This window comes from Homarus americanus, unplaced genomic scaffold, assembly GCF_018991925.1.
Source record: "Homarus americanus isolate GMGI-L3 unplaced genomic scaffold, GMGI_Hamer_2.0 scaffold41444, whole genome shotgun sequence".
NCBI classification, from domain to species: domain Eukaryota; kingdom Metazoa; phylum Arthropoda; class Malacostraca; order Decapoda; family Nephropidae; genus Homarus; species Homarus americanus.
The window spans coordinates 1,136,370-1,155,086 of record NW_024753611.1 but is presented as its reverse complement, the minus strand read 5'-3'; positions in this window follow the sequence as shown (position 1 = coordinate 1,155,086).

Genomic DNA, 18,717 nt, shown 5'->3' with positions numbered 1-18,717 from the left:
TATATAATGTCACCCACGCTTAACAAAATCCAGGGCAGACGACCACACAAGTACAGATAAGGACAGAATTCCTGGGATTATTTTGGCAATACCTGGGATCTATGGTGTATTTCAGGGAGTGATTATATTTATGTCAATTTAATTGGATTCTGTTTTTTTATATTGAGTATTTATTTTTTTTTCAGATTCTTATTCAAGTTTGATTTATGAGGATGAGCAGCGTTCATCAGCCATGACTCAAACACATATATAACTCACACGTTGATGCCAGATATTGCCACGTGTCGAGCGTATTTTGGCCACCAGTATAGGCTACAAGATCACACGAGCCCGCCACCACCCACAGATCACATCAGTCTCCCGTGTTAGTGTTTACCCTCCAGCTGGGATACGAGTGAAGGCGTTTACTTATGGAAGAGTCTCGGCGCGCTTTCGACGCCATTTTTTGTGAGGCAGTACAGTGGGTTATCACATCAACAGTAATTGGGAAAAATGAATTTATAAATTCTTTGGACCACCTGAGGAATAACCACCTTAACTTAACCTAACCTAACCTAACCTTAGACAGAATTAGATTGATTAATCATCGGGTGAAATAAGATAGGGGTGTCTAATATTCACATGATCCTATTTTAATTCGAGAAAAATTGACAAAAATATATTGATAAATAATATATTGATGGCACAATGGTTCTCTCTTGATCTGCAGGTGTGATAGGTAGTTTACGTCGACCTTAACAAAGATAACACGTCAAGCGCACAGAAACAAACAATAAATTAAAAGAGAAAATGATTAATTTGGTCATATATTCCCAGATGGTAGAGAACAAGAAGAGCTTAATGTTAATACACAACCAAGGCCGACTCAACTTAGTATGATATTTAGGCAGTGTATCGGCACGTGTTCCTCACACACACACACACACACACACACGGCATCTTTAAACCCCTGATATGATTCCTTACAAAATCTCAACAACGAAAATATACTAGAGGAAAAAATCATTAACATGTCCATTCTATCAGACAGTAACAATAATAACAACAACTTACAACAACAACAACAACAACAACAAACATATTATATAAATATTCCCAAATTACACATCCACAAATATTATGAACTGTCAGTAAGAGCAGCAAGCCACGAAGCAATGTATTCGTTTTATACTGTTCGTACCTTGTCGTAGTAGAACTAATATATAGTTTTCAACCCAGCTTAATACACCTAAGGACAGCATCAGCAGCAGGCGTGGCGGAGGCTGAAGGTGGCCAAGGTTGGGAAGATAAGCTAGACTGGAGATAGCATTCAAGACCACGCGCCACCCTCTCCCCGTGACGCAGACAAGCCCTCACAACAATGACTAACAATCAAACTGTCGCCTTTTGCTCGTATTGTGTTTACATCCTAAATACCCCCACGTAAAGCTTCTGCCTGACGGGGAAAATTTATTTGTGTTTACGTCTTAAACTAACCTACTGTATGTTGGAGTTCCCGTGTTGAGGGGGGGGGGGAATTATGTTTGTATATGTCTTCAGCACTGGACGTTTAGCTCCTGTCTTCCGTAAGAAGTTTATGTACTGTGTGTCGGAAAGAAGTTTTTGTCGTACTCAGCAGCCCAACATTTAATTCCTGCTTGCTGGCGTGAAAGATTGTGTTTCCAGCCTGACTTATGACAAACCTTCGTGGACTAATTATCTGGTGGGGATTTTTCTTTTCCATTATTAACCCATTTGTAAATGTTAGTGAAGAAAGATTCGACATTGGTTTTCATGAAATATATGATTTAGTAGTAATTTACGTCGTGACAGAGGAAAATTGAACTGGGTAAATTAGTAACAAAAACATGAATTTCACTTAAACATTCAAAACAACGTTGTTATATTAAAGGGAGGTAATAGCGTCGCCTGAGAGTCATAGCGCGTACTGAACTTTTAGACAGTATTCAACTACAGTATTACAAAGCGACTTAATTATTAATATCTTCATTCACGGGTCTGCATAACATTCACCAAACACACAAAACACATCACAAACAGAAAATATATAAAATAAAAAAATAAATATAAGAAACAGAAAACTTAGACAATTAAGATCAAACGAATAATCTATATTATTATTATTACTATCATTATTATTATTATTATTTTACTGCCAATAGCGATCAATGACACTTTCTTATTCATTCTATCGGTCATTTTGAATTTTGATTGGCTGTTTTATGTGAAATCCAACTAGTATAACTAACAATCAACAGTGAGGTAACGTGTAGTATGTACAGGGTAAGCCAAAAGCTGTTGTGCACCTGTCCTAATTAACAATACAGTTGGCCTTTGTTACACGTCTACATTTACTCTAGGTAAGACAAGATAAATTACAACATTAATACTTTTTACAGGTGCACGGGGATTTTTTATCGGTTTATATCTGTCACATAAAATATATCGTCATGTGGGACAAAGGTGAAGGTGACGGGAAAATCAATATATCGTCATGTATCCCCTGTGAGGACGACTTGTTGTAGTGTCTGGCAGACTCTATTCTCAGACGGAGGCAAAACAAGAATAAGTTGATTTTCCGGGAACTTCTTCAGTAGTTCCAACAGCCAACAACATAAAGGGGGTTCTTCTTCCTCGCTGTGAGACTTGGCAAAAGGTCCTTAGTTTAGGCGGCAGTGACCTTGTAAATCTGATTGATTTTAACTCAAGTTTATTGTTGCTTGGCTCTCACTACCACGACCAGCTGTTGAAGATTTGTAAGGATATTTGTTCATGAATGTGGGCGCTACTCTGTTGAGAGGGAGGGTAACAACCTAACACGCCTACAGTGAGTGCGAACATTTCCTCAGACTAAGACAAATATTTCCAGTACCATGATTTTGACCACAATTTACTGGTATCGAACCTAACTGTAAATTTTTGCCGACACTGCATTCGATCACCTTCACTTCCCAAACTGTAAATTCGAGAACCAACGACCCTATACCTACTCGATCACCGAATCCTAGTAACAGACAAACAACCAGACAGACACAGAGAAACGAGGCTAAATCTACTCCTGTGCCAAGTTACAAAAAACAGCTTTAGGTACAACACAGCAGACTCAATAGATTATTACTAATATAGTGTATATAAAGTAGGGAGATTCACGACAATGCTTGACACCAACACTAAATTGTTGGTAGATATTTTTAAAAGTTCCTGAAACACAGCCAAAACTGTTCACGTGTGTACCCTGACAATACCTCTCACCCCCCCCCTCTATTGCACACACACACACACACACACACACACAACCGTAACCATGGACACACTCCCACGTATTCACTTACAAACAGACATACAAATATGCAGAGAAACAAGCATACACGTTCATGACCGGGCATTAAGAACCCTTGTTTGCTGACGCGTAAAATATGACTAGTCAAGTCAGGCCACACACACACACACACACACACACACACACACACACACACACACACACACACACACACACACACACACACACTAAAAATAATATATACATATCAAAAAGATCCTATCCTGAAAGTCCATGGGATATGCCCTTTATACAGGTACAACATAGCAATAACAGACATATTAACAAATTACTTACAATATTAATTATTACTATAAATACGACCATTACCTGGAACTAGACAAATTAATCAAGGTCCACAAAGATGGTAGAGATATATTGAAAGAACGAGAAGTGGGAGAGAAATTGGTTAAAAAAGAGCGAGAGAAGGAGAAGCGGGAGAGAATTTGGTAAAACAAGAGCGAGAGAACGAGAAGCGGGAGAGAATTTGGTTAAAAAAGAGTGAGAGAACGAGGAGCGGGAGAGAAATTTGTTAAAAAAGAGTAAGAGGGCGAGGGGAAGACCAAGAAGAAGACGGGAAGAATGAGGACAGGAAGAATGAGAAGAATGGGTGGGTTATATGCGAGGGTGAGAGCGTGGGTCATCCAGGAAACAGAAGTGTGCATGAAAGACTCAAGAGCCTGAGGGTGTCTTGTGGTTTATTGAAAAGAGGACAGTGCCTGAGGGTGTCTTGTGGTTTATTGAAAAGAGGACAGTGCTAGTGGTGGTGGGTAGTGGTGATGTTGGTGGTAGTGGTGATGTTGGTGGGCAGTGGTGATGGTGGTGGTAGCGGTGATGTTGGTGGGTAGTGGTGATGTTGATGGGTAGTGGTGATGTTGGTGGGTAGTGGTGATGTTGGTGGGTAGTGGTGATGTTGGTGGTAGTTCTGGTGATGGGTGGTGATAGTTCTAGGGGTGATGTTGGTGGTGATGATGGGTGGTGATAGTACTAGTAGTGGGTGGTAATGGGTAACAGGTCTAAGGGTAAAAGTATGTAGAACTGATATAGAAATTAATGCAGTTTGATTGTGCTGTTTTATACTAAATCACCTCGCATCTTGGACTTGACAAACTTAATGTCCTTCAGTTTATTTTTGTGTTTAGAAACTGTTTTATAATCTAGTACATGATTGTGAGTCTTGGTAAAACTGATGATAAAATGTTTTTTATATTTTTTTAATCTGTGTAAATAATAATACAAAATACTTCAACGGCCTCGGTAGTGATAATCGTCTCTACGCACCAGACACGACAAGCTTCAGTTACTCTTCATATTATAGTTATTTTACGCGTGTTTTGAATACGCAAGGACGCTATTTTGTTTAAGTATACAAGTAGGTAATAATAATTTTGTTTACATGAATTACTATTTATTACAGTGAGGTGAAAAAAAAATACATGAACTACCTACCATTTATTAAAACAAATTTGACAATGTTTTATGTTCTAAGAATATCTGGAAAATATATACAATGAATTATGCACGACAGTTATATATGACAATGAGTTAGGCCTTTGAAGTGAAGAGAGAAAGGATATTCTTTGGGTATAATTTTTTTTTTACAATTATAGTCATGGAAGAGCCCGGCAATGTTAGCCTTGATGTTTTTCTTTTTTTTTTATCTCCATTAAATAATTTTGCTACCATTCCTTTACATTAATATCAATATATTGTCCACACATACACAATGACTAGACCGGTGCAACAACACGGCCACCTATAGCATGTAAAGAAGCTTTCTAGTCCTCTACAGCTGCTTCACTATTACTAAAATCAACATACAAATTACTGAATAGATGCCAGTAAACAAGACTCCAAAATCGAACTCATAGCCGAGGAAACTAAATCACACCAGCTAAAAGTTGTCTGGCTGATATGAGACCCACCAATGTTTGTTTGTGGTAATTCAGTATTATCTTCAGGGGTTGTGTGAGAGAGGTACTAACACGAATACTTGTTAAAATATTCGCTGATTTAACCGTGATTTTTTTATTATTATTATATAGTAAAATTATTTATTTTCGTCACGGTTTACTTTTCTCGCTCTCTCTCTCTCTCTCCAACACACAAGACTTCTCGCTTGTAGTTTTTATCACTTTCTAGCAACTTTTTTGTTGTTGTTAGCCCGGTGGTGTACCAAGATTTTACTTTGCATTATAAAGTTAATATTTATCCTCTCAAAAATCCAATTCTTTGTCACTTTTAGATCTTTCGCCGTTGTGGGGGGTTGTTAGTTTTCTTCCTCATGCAATTGACAATTTGTTTCTTGGTATTTCAATTAGCCAATTTATCAACATTGAACATGGAGATAGCTAGTGATAAATACACGTTACATGCCGACGAGATAAATGGCTGCTGTTTGATGTGTGTGCGCTTGTGTTTATACAGCGCGAGTGAGCAGACATCAAAGACTGTGACCCCCAGGCCAGCCATCACCAACCACACGAGTGGAGGATCACCTGAATATTAGACACCCCAGCTAATTTCACCTGGAGATTAACCACTATAGCGCTACCTGGGGTGGATATTAGGTTAGATTAGCGTCGGGGTGGTTAATCTTCAGGCGAAATAAGCTGGGGTTGTTTAATCTTAAGGTGACCCGGAGAGACGCCAGTGTGTTGCCAGAACTGCCAGCAAGCAGACGTGGACGCAGCAGTTTGACGGTGACCTTGATAGAGCTCCTAAAGCCGAGATGTTGCCTGTGTAGATCACTCTTCAGCTGCTCACATGATTACAGTGATGAGCACCAGCCTACAAGACCGGCTTACGGTAACGGGAGTGTAAGAACTGGTCATTGGGAGGAATAAAACACACGCGTATGAAGTTCTAATTGAGTAATGTGAAAAAGAAATATCGCCTCAGGCCTCAGACAGACATGCTAGCCACCGCCTCGAGTCCTCAACTTTAAGGCGGCGTCTCTGTTTTGCCAACCTGTTAGTACTGTGAATTTCCGCCAACCCTGAGGTCCTTTGACGTTGCGCCCTTTATTCAGGTCAAGGTTAGGGCAAGGAGGAGGGGAGGGGTAGTCAGGAATGGGTTGGTGTAGTGGATGAGGAGAATGGATAGAAGAAAATCATGTTACCGCTTCCTCGCTTCTGTTAATCGATGGTGGAGCTACAGGTAAGATCATCACCAGTGCAGAGATAGACTTAAGGTTTACAGCCTAGAAACGTTTGTTAAGCAGGTCAGGTGAGAGAACTACTCCCTCAAGTCGCGCAGCGGATTATAGGGTAGAACTCAACGTTACTTCTCAGGATGACAGGAACTTAAAGTCGTTTGAACTGGTGCAACTTTCGGTGGGATTTTTATGACGGGATTTTTTTTCCGATGCGATTTTGTTCACTTTCCTCACGTTAACAATTGCCTCTTGTAGCCATGTGGTGTTTAACTGAGCATAATTGTCTGAAGTATAAACCTTATTATTCCATAGAAGACACCCTACCTCGTGCATGATAATAGTACTATGAGGAAAACTGACTTATTTTGCGGAGGAAGTTACTAAGATGGCATTATGATTACTGCGGAGCTTCATGGTTTCTTTTTTAATCTTTTGTATTCTGGTTGACGACGTTAGATGTGTGTGTGTGTGTGTGTGTGTGTGTGTGTGTGTAGATTATTATTAGTATTAGTTGTTGTTTTAACTTGTTTTCCCCGCTGCCTGGATTTCCTTTGCACTCTTTTGTTTAATTCCTTCGTTATTGATATATTTGCTATTTCTTCTCATTTCTTATTATTTCCTCTCATTCATCTCCTATTCGCCTCTTCTATTTATTGAACGTATTTTTGTCCCTTGATTATTCTCTTACTTTCTCTACGTGTTTTACATAATATATATTTATTGATAATTTTATTTTGTTGTTGTTTCTGTTTTCCCTGTTCCATCTCCGTTTATCTGAATCATGGGATAGACAGACAGACAGACAGACAGTACTCACACCTGTGTCGTATCTATGACCCCAGAGTACATCTTAATCTGTCATTTTATCTCTTCAAGCATTTATAAGAACGAATTTTATATCAGTGAATAAAAATAGTAACAAACTGCTACAATGTGAGCTGGTGAAAAAGATTCCCAGATAGTTTTCAGTGTGCGTGTGTGTTTAGCATTTTTCTAGTCCAATCGTTGACAATAATAAGTCTACATTTGTGTATCTGATGTTCTTTTGTTTCTGATATTATTTTTTTTTCTATTTGGAAATGATCATAAAATAATTTACATAATCACAGGTAAGTACACATTACCTTTTCGAGCTCTTTTTTTTTGTTATATGACAAGGGTAGTCTCGAAATCATTATGTGTGCGTGTATGTGTCTGTCTATCTGAGCAGGAGTGTTAGGTCACAGCCGGTTCGTCTGTAGCTGACCATGACCTCTGACCTTCCCTCAACAGCCACTGACCTCAACAGCTTGGTAGTATATTATATTCTCTCAGATACATACCATTTCAGAATCCAGGTATATTTTCCTAAATAACACAGGGGACACAATATCAAAGCCAGAACCAATCAAATTGAAACCCGAATCAAACTAGAATAAGCGTAAGCAATACCGCTGCAGTTTGTCTCAAAGTCAAAGTAAAATTAAATAGAATAGTGAAATAGTGAGCTCAGATGACAAAAGTAATTTAAAATCAAAGTGAATTTTCAATGTTATTAAATAAGGATCTCAATTCCTTTTATTTAAGTATAAATTGTGAGAAAATATATGACTTCGATACTTCTTTTGAAGGTCTCATAACGTGACACATGAACATGGTGATGTGTTCAACCCCTGTCTTGTCGACTCATGAGACATCGTGTGTTCTTGCCGCGTGACCAATCAGCACAGTTTTATTTCCTGCTAGAAGCTGATCATTAGTCTCCAGCTCACACCGATACACCCCTCGGTATCATTTACTCAGTCACGGTCGTATGGTCTTAGATGATGTCGGTCCATCCCTGTACAGTACGTCACCTGTCCCAGATTCATTGCATCTTCCTATAGATTTGTATCTGTCATCAGTGATCGGTTTTATACTTTGACGTAATGTTTTACTTGATAACAGTGCTAAAGTAATATTTTCGAATACTTTTTCCAGCTCTGATAGTTTGTTAGATTAATTAGCTGTGAACACCATCATTGTCTTTTTTCTTCTTTCTTTTACTTCTTGTTATTCTTAATTATTTTTTTTTCTTTCCTTATTCTTCTTCCTTCTTTTCTTCTACTTTCTTTTTGTCTGTAAAATCTCTCTCTCTCTCTCTCCACAACCACTCCTACTGTGTGTGTGTGTGTGTGTGTGTGTGTGTGTCTGTCTGTCTGTGTATAGTAGTCGAGACTGTACAAGTAATAAAGAAGAGTCTCACTTTGAAGTTATTTATACAACCATTTGTATTATTATTATTATTTTACAGTAAGTGTTGAGCGCTATACTGTACAGTCCCCATCATGAAGACAACGTTGTATATGGTAACGAGTGTCTGGTTAGGTTAGGTTTGGTTACATTAGATTTGGTTTGGTTAGGTTAGGTTAGATTTGGTTAGGTTAGATTTGGTTAGTTTTGGTTAAGTTTGGTTAGGTTAGGTTCCCTTGGTCGTGTTGTTGCGTCATTTGGTTAGGTTAGGTTAGGTTTCCCTTGGTCGTGTTATTGCGTCATATGGTTAGGTAAGGTTTCCCTTGGTCGTGTTATTGCGTCATTTGGTTAGGTTAGGTTTCCCTTGGTCGTGTTGTTGCGTCATTTGGTTAGGTAAGGTTTCCCTTGGTCGTGTTATTGCGTCATTTGGTTAGGTTAGGTTTCCCTTGGTCGTGTTATTGCGTCATTTAGTTAGGTTAGGTTTCCCTTGGTCGTGTTATTGCGTCATTTGGTTAGGTTAGGTTTCCCTTGGTCGTGTTATTGCGTCATTTGGTTAGGTTAGGTTTCCCTTGGTCGTGTTATTGCGTCATTTGGTTAGGTTAGGTTTCCCTTGGTCGTGTTATTGCGTCATTTGGTTAGGTTAGGTTTCCCTTGGTCGTGTTATTGCGTCATTTGGTTAGGTTAGGTTTCCCTTGGTCGTGTTATTGCGTCATTTGGTTAGGTTAGGTTTCCCTTGGTCGTGTTATTGCGTGGTGTACTGGTGTTCTATTTCATTTGGACAATTTTACTGTCACTATAATATATAAATAAACACTTACTAAATTGTTAACAAAAGGATATTGTTACAACGACCAACCAGTTCCGGTTTTATTTATTTGTTTGTTTGTTTTTTTATTTGCGGAAAGGACTTACGAACCACATGTTATTTTTTTCTTGTTTGGTTTTGTTGTTTTTTGTAATTTTTTTAATGTTATTGTTTAGTGTTGTTGTTGTGTGTTGCTGTAGTTGTTGTTGTTGTTGTTGTGTGTTGCTGTAATTGTTGTTGTTGTTATGTTGCTGTAGTTGTTGTTGTTGTTATATGTTGCTGTAATTGTTGTTGTTGTTATGTTGCTGTAGTTGTTGTTGTTGTTATATGTTGCTGTAATTGTTGTTGTTGTTATATGTTTTGGGGAAGATTTTGTTAGTAATGATGAGTTTGGTTGTCATTGATATATGTATGTGTTTGTTTGTTGAGTGTTGTTGTTCTTAGGCTTTGTTGTTGTTAATGATTAATTTTTTTGTAACTTTTTGTTGGGATTGTTAGGCGTAATTTTTGTAATGTTATTGTTATTTTTTATTTTATTTTTTTTGTATAATGTAGTGTTTTTTTTTATAATTTCTTGTTATTTTTCTTGAATATTTTTTGTTGTACAGGTATATAATTTATGAATTTTTTTTTCGTCTGTGTTTGTTAGAGAAAAAAGAGATATATAGATAGACAGAGAGAGAGAGAGAGAGAGAGAGAGAGAGAGAGAGAGAGAGAGAGAGAGAGTTTCAATACATCTCTTAATCCTGACTTTAAGAAGCGCTGCTTCTCTCTACCGCCGTCAACAATAGCCTACTTTTGTGTTCCAAAACAACAATCAAGGGAAATAACAATAACAAAACACTCTAAATCCAAACACCTCAAACAACAAACCTCCCTCCAACAAGCAAACTCCCCACCCTTCAACAAGCAAACTATCCCTCTGACAAAAACAAACTCCTCCCAAACAAACGAACTCTGGTCCTTCCAAATAAAACAATCCTCCAACAAACAGACTTCTTTTCAACAAACAAACTCCCCCTAACATGCGAAAGATTATACATATCCAACAAGAACAACAAAAACAGTGACCCCCTCAACCTGGAAAAAACAAAAACACAACAGGCGTAAGATGATCAGGCTAAACAAGAACAGTAAAAACACAACAAACACACTTTTACCCCGGGGAAACAAAAAAAATAACTTATTAACAAGTGTAAGATAATACGTTAAACAACAAAAACAGCAACCCAGCGCCCGGCTCCCAGAACATATACAGTAAACGTGTAAGGAAATGCGTTAACAAAAACAGCCCCCCCCCCCCATACACGTGTAAGTTAATGCGATAAAACATGAATAACAAAAACATCATATTTTTATTACATACCAGTGACAAAACGACACAAGCATATCCACACAACCTCTTAATGACGTGAACAAACGCATGTAACAACAACTACAACAACAACAACAACAACAACAACAACAACAACAATATCATCAATAACAATAACTATACCTACAACATCATCAATAACAACCACAATAACGTCAATAGCAGCTACATCGTCAATAACAATAACAACTACAACTAAAACATCATCAATAACAACTACATCATCATCAATAACAATAACAACTATACTTCTACAACATCATCGTAAATAATAATCACAATAACAACTGCAAAAAAGAACTAAAACTACAAAAATAACCATAACAACCACAATCACAACTGCAACCATCACAATAACCACTACAACTACAGAGCAACAACAAAACAACCACAACTACAGCAACAACAACCACAACCACAATAAAAAACAACTACAAATAACAACAAAAACAATTAAAACATGTCCACTATCACTACACAACAATAACTTTTAATCTTATCGTCCAGGAGATGTTGAGAAAGAATAAACTTACGTGTAATTAACAAAAATGTAAATCCACAGCTAACAGAAATTACAGCATTAATAATAACAGAATTTACAATATAAAACGTAAAATAAATAACAGCGTAAATGTAACAAAACCAGCGATGGAAAATTTTGCATTAACAAATTCACAGCATTGGAACATAGTGAAATAAAAATACAGTAAAATCACAGCATTAAAATCACAAAATCACAGCATTAAAACCACAAAATCACATCATTAAAACCACAAAATCACATCATTAAAACCAAAATCACAGCATTAAAACCACAAAATCACAGCATTAAAACCACAAAATCACAGCATTAAAACCACAAAATCACAGCATTAAGACCACAAAATCACAGCATTAAGACCACAAAATATTCACGGCATAAACAGAGCAAATTCATAGGATTAAAACCTGAAAAATCACAACATTTAAAAGCCTCACATTTGCAGTATCTGAAAAAAGCCAAAATAATCAGTTTGTTGCCCAGAAATAACATCATCACAATTTAATCTCGATAATAGAAAATAAACAAGCAACAAAAACAATATGTTCTCCGCGTGAGTATAACAAAAACAGTAAACAAAAAGCCTGAAAAACAACAAAATAATCACAAAATAAAAAATAGAAAACTACAAAAACATGAACTATTTTTTTTACATACCTGCGATACAAACACAAAAATACAAAACAAACATACGAAAACAAACACCGGAAAAAACAAAAATAAAGAAACAGACACACACACACACACTGTATATATAAAATTGCAAACTAAACACGTACTGTACGATCACCACTGAACTGGTACGTGTTGGTTTACCAATTATTTGAAGAGAACCAAGAAATTAAACTTCGAACATCTTGAAGTAGGGCTTCTTTTAATTGCTTACGTTTCGGATATAATCCTTTTCCATCATCAGAGCCTAAAAAAGTTTTGAAAAAGTTTAAAAATACAGGTGATATACAATAAAAACATAATATTATGCGAAAATTTACCTTCGATAAATTTCAAAAATTTAAAAAAGAGCAATCCACTTCAAAACCGACAAAAATGACGAGAGACCTACACACAAAGCTAAAGTCAGGAAATAAAAAGTATGAAATAAAATGAACAGGGGGGTATTAACTTAATTCAGACGAGCCTTAATGTGAAAAACATAACAATTCACTAGAGGCCATATCACAAAGCGATGGCTTTTCTTTGTACTGGTGTAATGCCTCCATAATGAGGAGGTCGGTATCACAGTCGCTCTTGCCCAGAACTGAGAAATCAGACGGCGAAAACGGGTGGCCATGTTGGTGGGCGTGGTTACGAATACCTGAATGTGATGGTTGTGTTATTAACTGGCCTGTTCGAAAGGAACGGCCCAAGTGTTCATGGATGCGAGTTATCAAATGTCTTTAGTTTTACCTATATGTGCTGCCCTACAGCTAGCACACGTAAATTGATAAACAACTAAGGATTGCAGGTGTGTGGGTATGGTGTCTTTAATTTTAAAGAATTTCTTCATTGAACTCTGGGTTTTAAAGATTAGTTTAAGAGAAATTTGTGGATAGAATTCATTGAAAAGCTTCTTAAGTTTATTTCTAAGGGTGAAACTGAGTGGGCCTGTGTACGGGATGGTGAAATAGAATATTTAGGGACGGTGTGGATTTGAGGCTGTGTGGGACTAAACAACCTATTAAGGGTTTTGCCAATATAAGTGTCTGTAAATCTCTTAGGGAAACCATTGTTAAAGAGTAGTTCCTTTGTGTATTTTAGTTCAATATCCAAGTGGAAATAGCTAAAACATATATTAAAGGCTCTGTTGGTAAGAGTACGTAATAGATTACGTTTGTAGTTAAGAGGAATAAAAGATGAAAATTTTGAACTCAAACCAGTGAAAGTTGGTTTTCTGTATAAGGCTGTCTCGAAACTATTATGAAGACGGTGGATATTAACATCAAGGAATGGAAGAATATTTCCCTTTTCCAATTCACAAGTAAATTTGATGTTGCCATGTTTCGAATTTAAATAATTTAGGAACATAGGGACGTGATCAAGTGATCTGAAAATTAAAAAAGTGTCATCAACATACCGACGATAGAACAAAGGCTTAAATTGGGGGGACATTCGGTAAGCCAAAGCTTCTCGTGGTGACAGAAGAAAGCGTTGGCCAACGTGGGACCTAAAGGTGAACCCATAGCAACACCATCACTTTGTTTATAAGCTTTGTTATTAAATAAAAACAAAGAATCATTTACAGCCAGTTTTAAAAATTCTTTAAATTGTGGTCCATTGAATCCATCAATTATATCAGTATTTGAGAACAGTTCATCTGTACATATGTCAATAGTTTCGGCAAGAGGGATGTTGGTAAATTGAGACTGTATATCAAAGCTCGCCATAACACAGCTGTTGAACGAGATGCTAGTTAGTTCTTTAACAAGACTAAAAGAGTCTTTAACAGAGTATTGATTATAGGTGAATGGTGACAGTATGGGAAAGGGAATTTAGACAGATTATAGTTGAAGGTGCCAAGGGCAGACAATATAGGGCGTAAGGGACACTCATCCTTGAGTACCTTTGGTAGACCGTACAGGATACCTGGTTTAGATCCGCTAACAAAGAAGCTCTACTTCAAGATGTTTGTGTTTACCCTGGTTCTCCTCTTCATTATAAAACTACGTTTTCCACGTAACAAGTCCATTGCTGAAGTTATATATATATATATATATATATATATATATATATATATATATATATATATATATATATATATATATATATATATATATATATATATATATATATATACTGTATTGTCACTGCGGAGGATAATATTGTAGAAATACCAAGTTTCCAATCAGGTAGATATTTTAAACGAATGGAGCTTCAGGCTAGCTGGTGCTGGGTGTGGGGGGGGGGATAGACAGACAGACGGAAGACTCAGACAGACAGACGGACGGCCGGAGAGACGAACGGGAGGTTGAGTATTGTCGCTGGTCATCAGGGAACATGTTGCTCGACACTGAATTGTTGGCTATTGATTGTTGTCTACCTTGGTGGCTGGCTGGATGGCGGCCTGACGAGTTGGCTGGCTGGATGGCGGCCTGACGAGTTGGCTGGCTGGCTACTGACTGATTTACTGGCTGACTGCCTGGCTGGCTATACTGACTGACTAGCTGGCTGGGCACCGACTGACTGCAGGCTACTCACTAACTAGCTGGCTGGCTGACTGTCTGACTCGCTAGTGACTGACTACCTGTCTGATTGATTGGCTATCTTGTTACCTTACTGGCTGTCTGATTACCTATATGGCTATCTGTCTGGGTGGCTAAGTTTGTTGTTGGCTAACTGGCAGGCATGTTGATTGGATAACTGGCTGACTGGCTGAATGGATAATTGGCTGATTGACTGATTAGATAGCTGTCTGACTGGCTGATTAGATAACTGACTGACTGGCTGATTGGATAACTGGCTGACTAGCTGATTGGATAACTGGCAGACTGGCTGATTGGATAACTGTCTGACTGGCTGATTGGATAACAGGACTGACTGGGTGACTGGGAAATATTACCTAAGTATGTGCTTCTCAGTTTGTTACGCAGCCACAAGTAGTGAAGATTAATGACCATAATTCTCTGGCTGATAACATTACCCCGATCATTAAAGATTCTCTCCTCCCCACCTACGAATCTATTTCACCTGAATATTAATTACAGTAACGCATATAACTAACTAAATCTTTGATATACAGAACGGACCTCACCACACACATAACCAATAAGAATGCAAAATAACCCGCAAGAACCAGAGACAAAAGAGAAACGATTAAAATTGATGTGGAAATATTTTAAGACAAGAAATTTTCTCCATCAGATATAAATCAGTGTTTTTATATCGCAGTAGAAGAAGGAAGGAAGACATGGAGAGAGCCATCCGTCATCCACGTTATGTGTTTGGGGTCCAGCTGTGGCTGTCCAGACCTTGTGTGTTATCCAGACCTGCAGATTGGGGCTGGGAGAACAATAGCAACACATGGGTGGTCACCTCTGCCACCTGCCTAAGAGTCAAGAAAGAGCCTTACCATGAGCTTTAGCTGTGTTCTACGGTACTTACGTCTTTGGTGTACTGCCCTGTGTGTGTGTGTGTGTAGAGGCACTTGTTATCAACACCAGAACTGTACCAGCCAATGAAAACATCTGTTAGTTCTGGGAGAATGTACTCATGTTACATCCATCTTGTGGGTGATTAAACACACAGGGGAAGGTTATGGGCACTTTGTGGTTGTCTGTGATGTGTGCACCTTGTAGCACCTGCTTCATGTGTGAGTCTGAATATATGTTGGTAACGTTCATTTCAGTCACTATATTTCGAAAGAGATTTACGAGGGAGGTGCGCTTTCCTTATGTATATGTGTATGTGAAAAGAATTTCACTTATCATGTGCGAGACATTACGATATTAACTCATCTTTAATTTCGTAGAAACGTATGTTCTTCCACGACCATGTCCACTTTCATTATACATTTGTTCTAACAAAAAATTCATGTTACATTTTACGAGACATTACCTGTCTTTGCGAGTGTACAGTATGTGTGTAGTTTTGGTTACACGAGTTTCTGAAACAGTTTATTGGTTTAATTTGGAATTCTTGTTTAACCTCAATACGTCAGAACACCACCGGAGGGGGGGAGGGGAGTCCCCATACTACCCGTTCGTCCTCATGCCTGTCACTCCATCTATCTGTCTGTCCTCACAATAGCTTCAATTGTATTTGTAGTATTTCAATCAAACTTAATACACAAAACCTTCATAATTCGAGGGAAAAACCTATCAATTTTTACCATTATTAGGCCAGAGGTTAAGGTTGGGGGTCAGGCCCTTCCGCTTATGGCTCTGGTTAATGTTTAGTCACAATAATGTCTTTATATATATATATATATATATATATATATATATATATATATAAAGACATTATATATACATATATATATATATATACTGTATATATATATATATATATATATATATATATATATATATATATATATATATATATATATATATATATATATATAATGTGTTGTTGGGTTATAATTAGAGTCTTATGTGGCAACAATTGATTCACTGTAAATGGTTAACTACTTTCTGAAGGAAAAGAGAGAGAGAGAGAGAGAGAGAGAGCTGGAAGTATTGAAAGATAGAAATAAAAGATACAAAAGGACAAATAAAAAAACTATATCTCAAAAGTTAGTTCTGAATAAAAAAGGAAAATGGAAACAGATAAAAGAGAAGAACTAAATACATATATACCAAATAAAACGAAAACCATGAGAAAGAGAAAATTGAGAAAAGGGGAGAGAGAGAAAGAGTGAGTAAAGTAGAGAGTGTATGAGAGACAGCGAGTGATACACAATGAGTAAGAGACAGTGACTGATAGACAGCGAGTGACAGACACAGTGAGGGACAGTGACTGATAGACAGCGAGTGAGAGACACAGTGAGAGACAGTGACTGATAGACAGCGAGTGAGAGACACAGTGAGAGACAGTGAATGAGAGACCAACAAATTATGAACAAAAGAGAGACAGCCATATCTCTCTCTCTCTCTCTCTCTCTCTCTATTTATATGTCTGTCTAGTTATCTATCTCTGAGAAAGTAGGCGGGTATATGTAGGAACGATTAAGGTAGTGAAGGAGGAGGAGGATGAGGAGGAAGGAAGATTTTCGCTGAAGAGAGAGAAAAAAGACGAAGAAAGGAGACGCTTAGTAGAGGGAGAGGAAGAGGAGGTAGTAGAAAGAGAGAATAAGAGAATCTAGGAAAGAAGAGAAAAGGACAAGAGAAGGATGAGAAAAGACTTGAATGAATTCTGTGAGAGATTGATAAATAATGAAAGAAAGTGAAGAGGAGAGAGACTAGAATGGCAAGGGATAGAGGAGAAGAGAATCAGAAGGGTAGATGAAGAAAGATAGAGAAAGGCAAGTTATGAAAGAGAATGACGGGATGTTAAAGAAAGGAGCAATAAAGGGGAGAACAAGATGGACGATACAGGGAATGTGTGAAGGAAGAGGGAAGAGAGTTGAAGAAAGGAAGTGAAGTGAAGGCAGTAGAAGAGAGAGAAAGAAAGAAAGAATGAGAGAAGTGAGGGTAAAGTAAGGGTTACAAGGAGAGAGACGTGAGAGTACAGCAAGAGAGAAAGATAGACTTGAAAGGAAAAATTGAGTAAACAAGAGATAGAAGAAAGGATACTTAGAGTGGCAAAGAAAAGAAGTGGAGTAAGAAAAAGAACAGACGAGAGAGAGGAGAAGTGAAGGGTAGAATAAACAGGCCTGGTGAGGGAAGGTAGGGAGGCAGAGGACATGAGATGTACTTACCTACCTACCTGGCTGCCTGGTGGCGGCCCATGACGCGGTGAGCGAGAACCTCTGGGAATAAGAGAGGATGAGTGAAACATGTGGAGTAAATAATGACAGAAAAAGAAAAATATATGGCGCATAAAATCAGAAATTTGGAACAATGACGACCAAGACAGGAAGGTGACCCTTTTAATTCTCAGGCGCGATGGTTCATACCTGTCACAGCGTCATTGAGACTACATTAAAACGTCATTTTACGTGGACATATGCACCTACATCTTGAGAATTGAGAATAGCGTAGTAGGGGGGGTGGGTGGGCTGGTGGCATGATGTAATGCTGTCACGACTCACCATGCCCGACATTGGGAAATAACAATGGGACGCGAAGGTGACCCCAAAAATTCGTTAAGATCTTCAAGGTTGTACCCAGAGCATCTTCTGTCACCTAAGATGTCGAGCCAAGTTCACATTAGGTTCACCTTCAGCCGACCTTATCTGCTCGAGGCTTTTTATACTAAACGAAATGTATACGAGTGTGGAAATGTCTGGCATCAAATAATGTAAATAAATAGATGGGGAAAAGGATAGTGGTGCCACCCACCTGTGTCATGGCCAGACCACCCACACCCTCCCACCACCTGTGTCATGGCCAGACCACCTTACACCCTCCCACCACCTGTGTCATGGCTCAGACCACTTACACCTCCCACCACCTGTGGGCGGCCAGACCACCTTACAACCCTCCCACCACCTGTGTCATGGCCAGACCACCTTACACCCTCCCACCACCTGTGCAGCATGGCTAGACCACTCACACCTCCCACCACCTGTCCGGTTGGACCACTACACACCTCCTACCACCCCTGTGTCATGGCCAGACCACCTTACACCCTCCCACCACTGTGTCATGGCCAGACCACCTTACACCCTCCCACCACCTGTGTCATGGCCAGACCACCTTACACCTCCCCA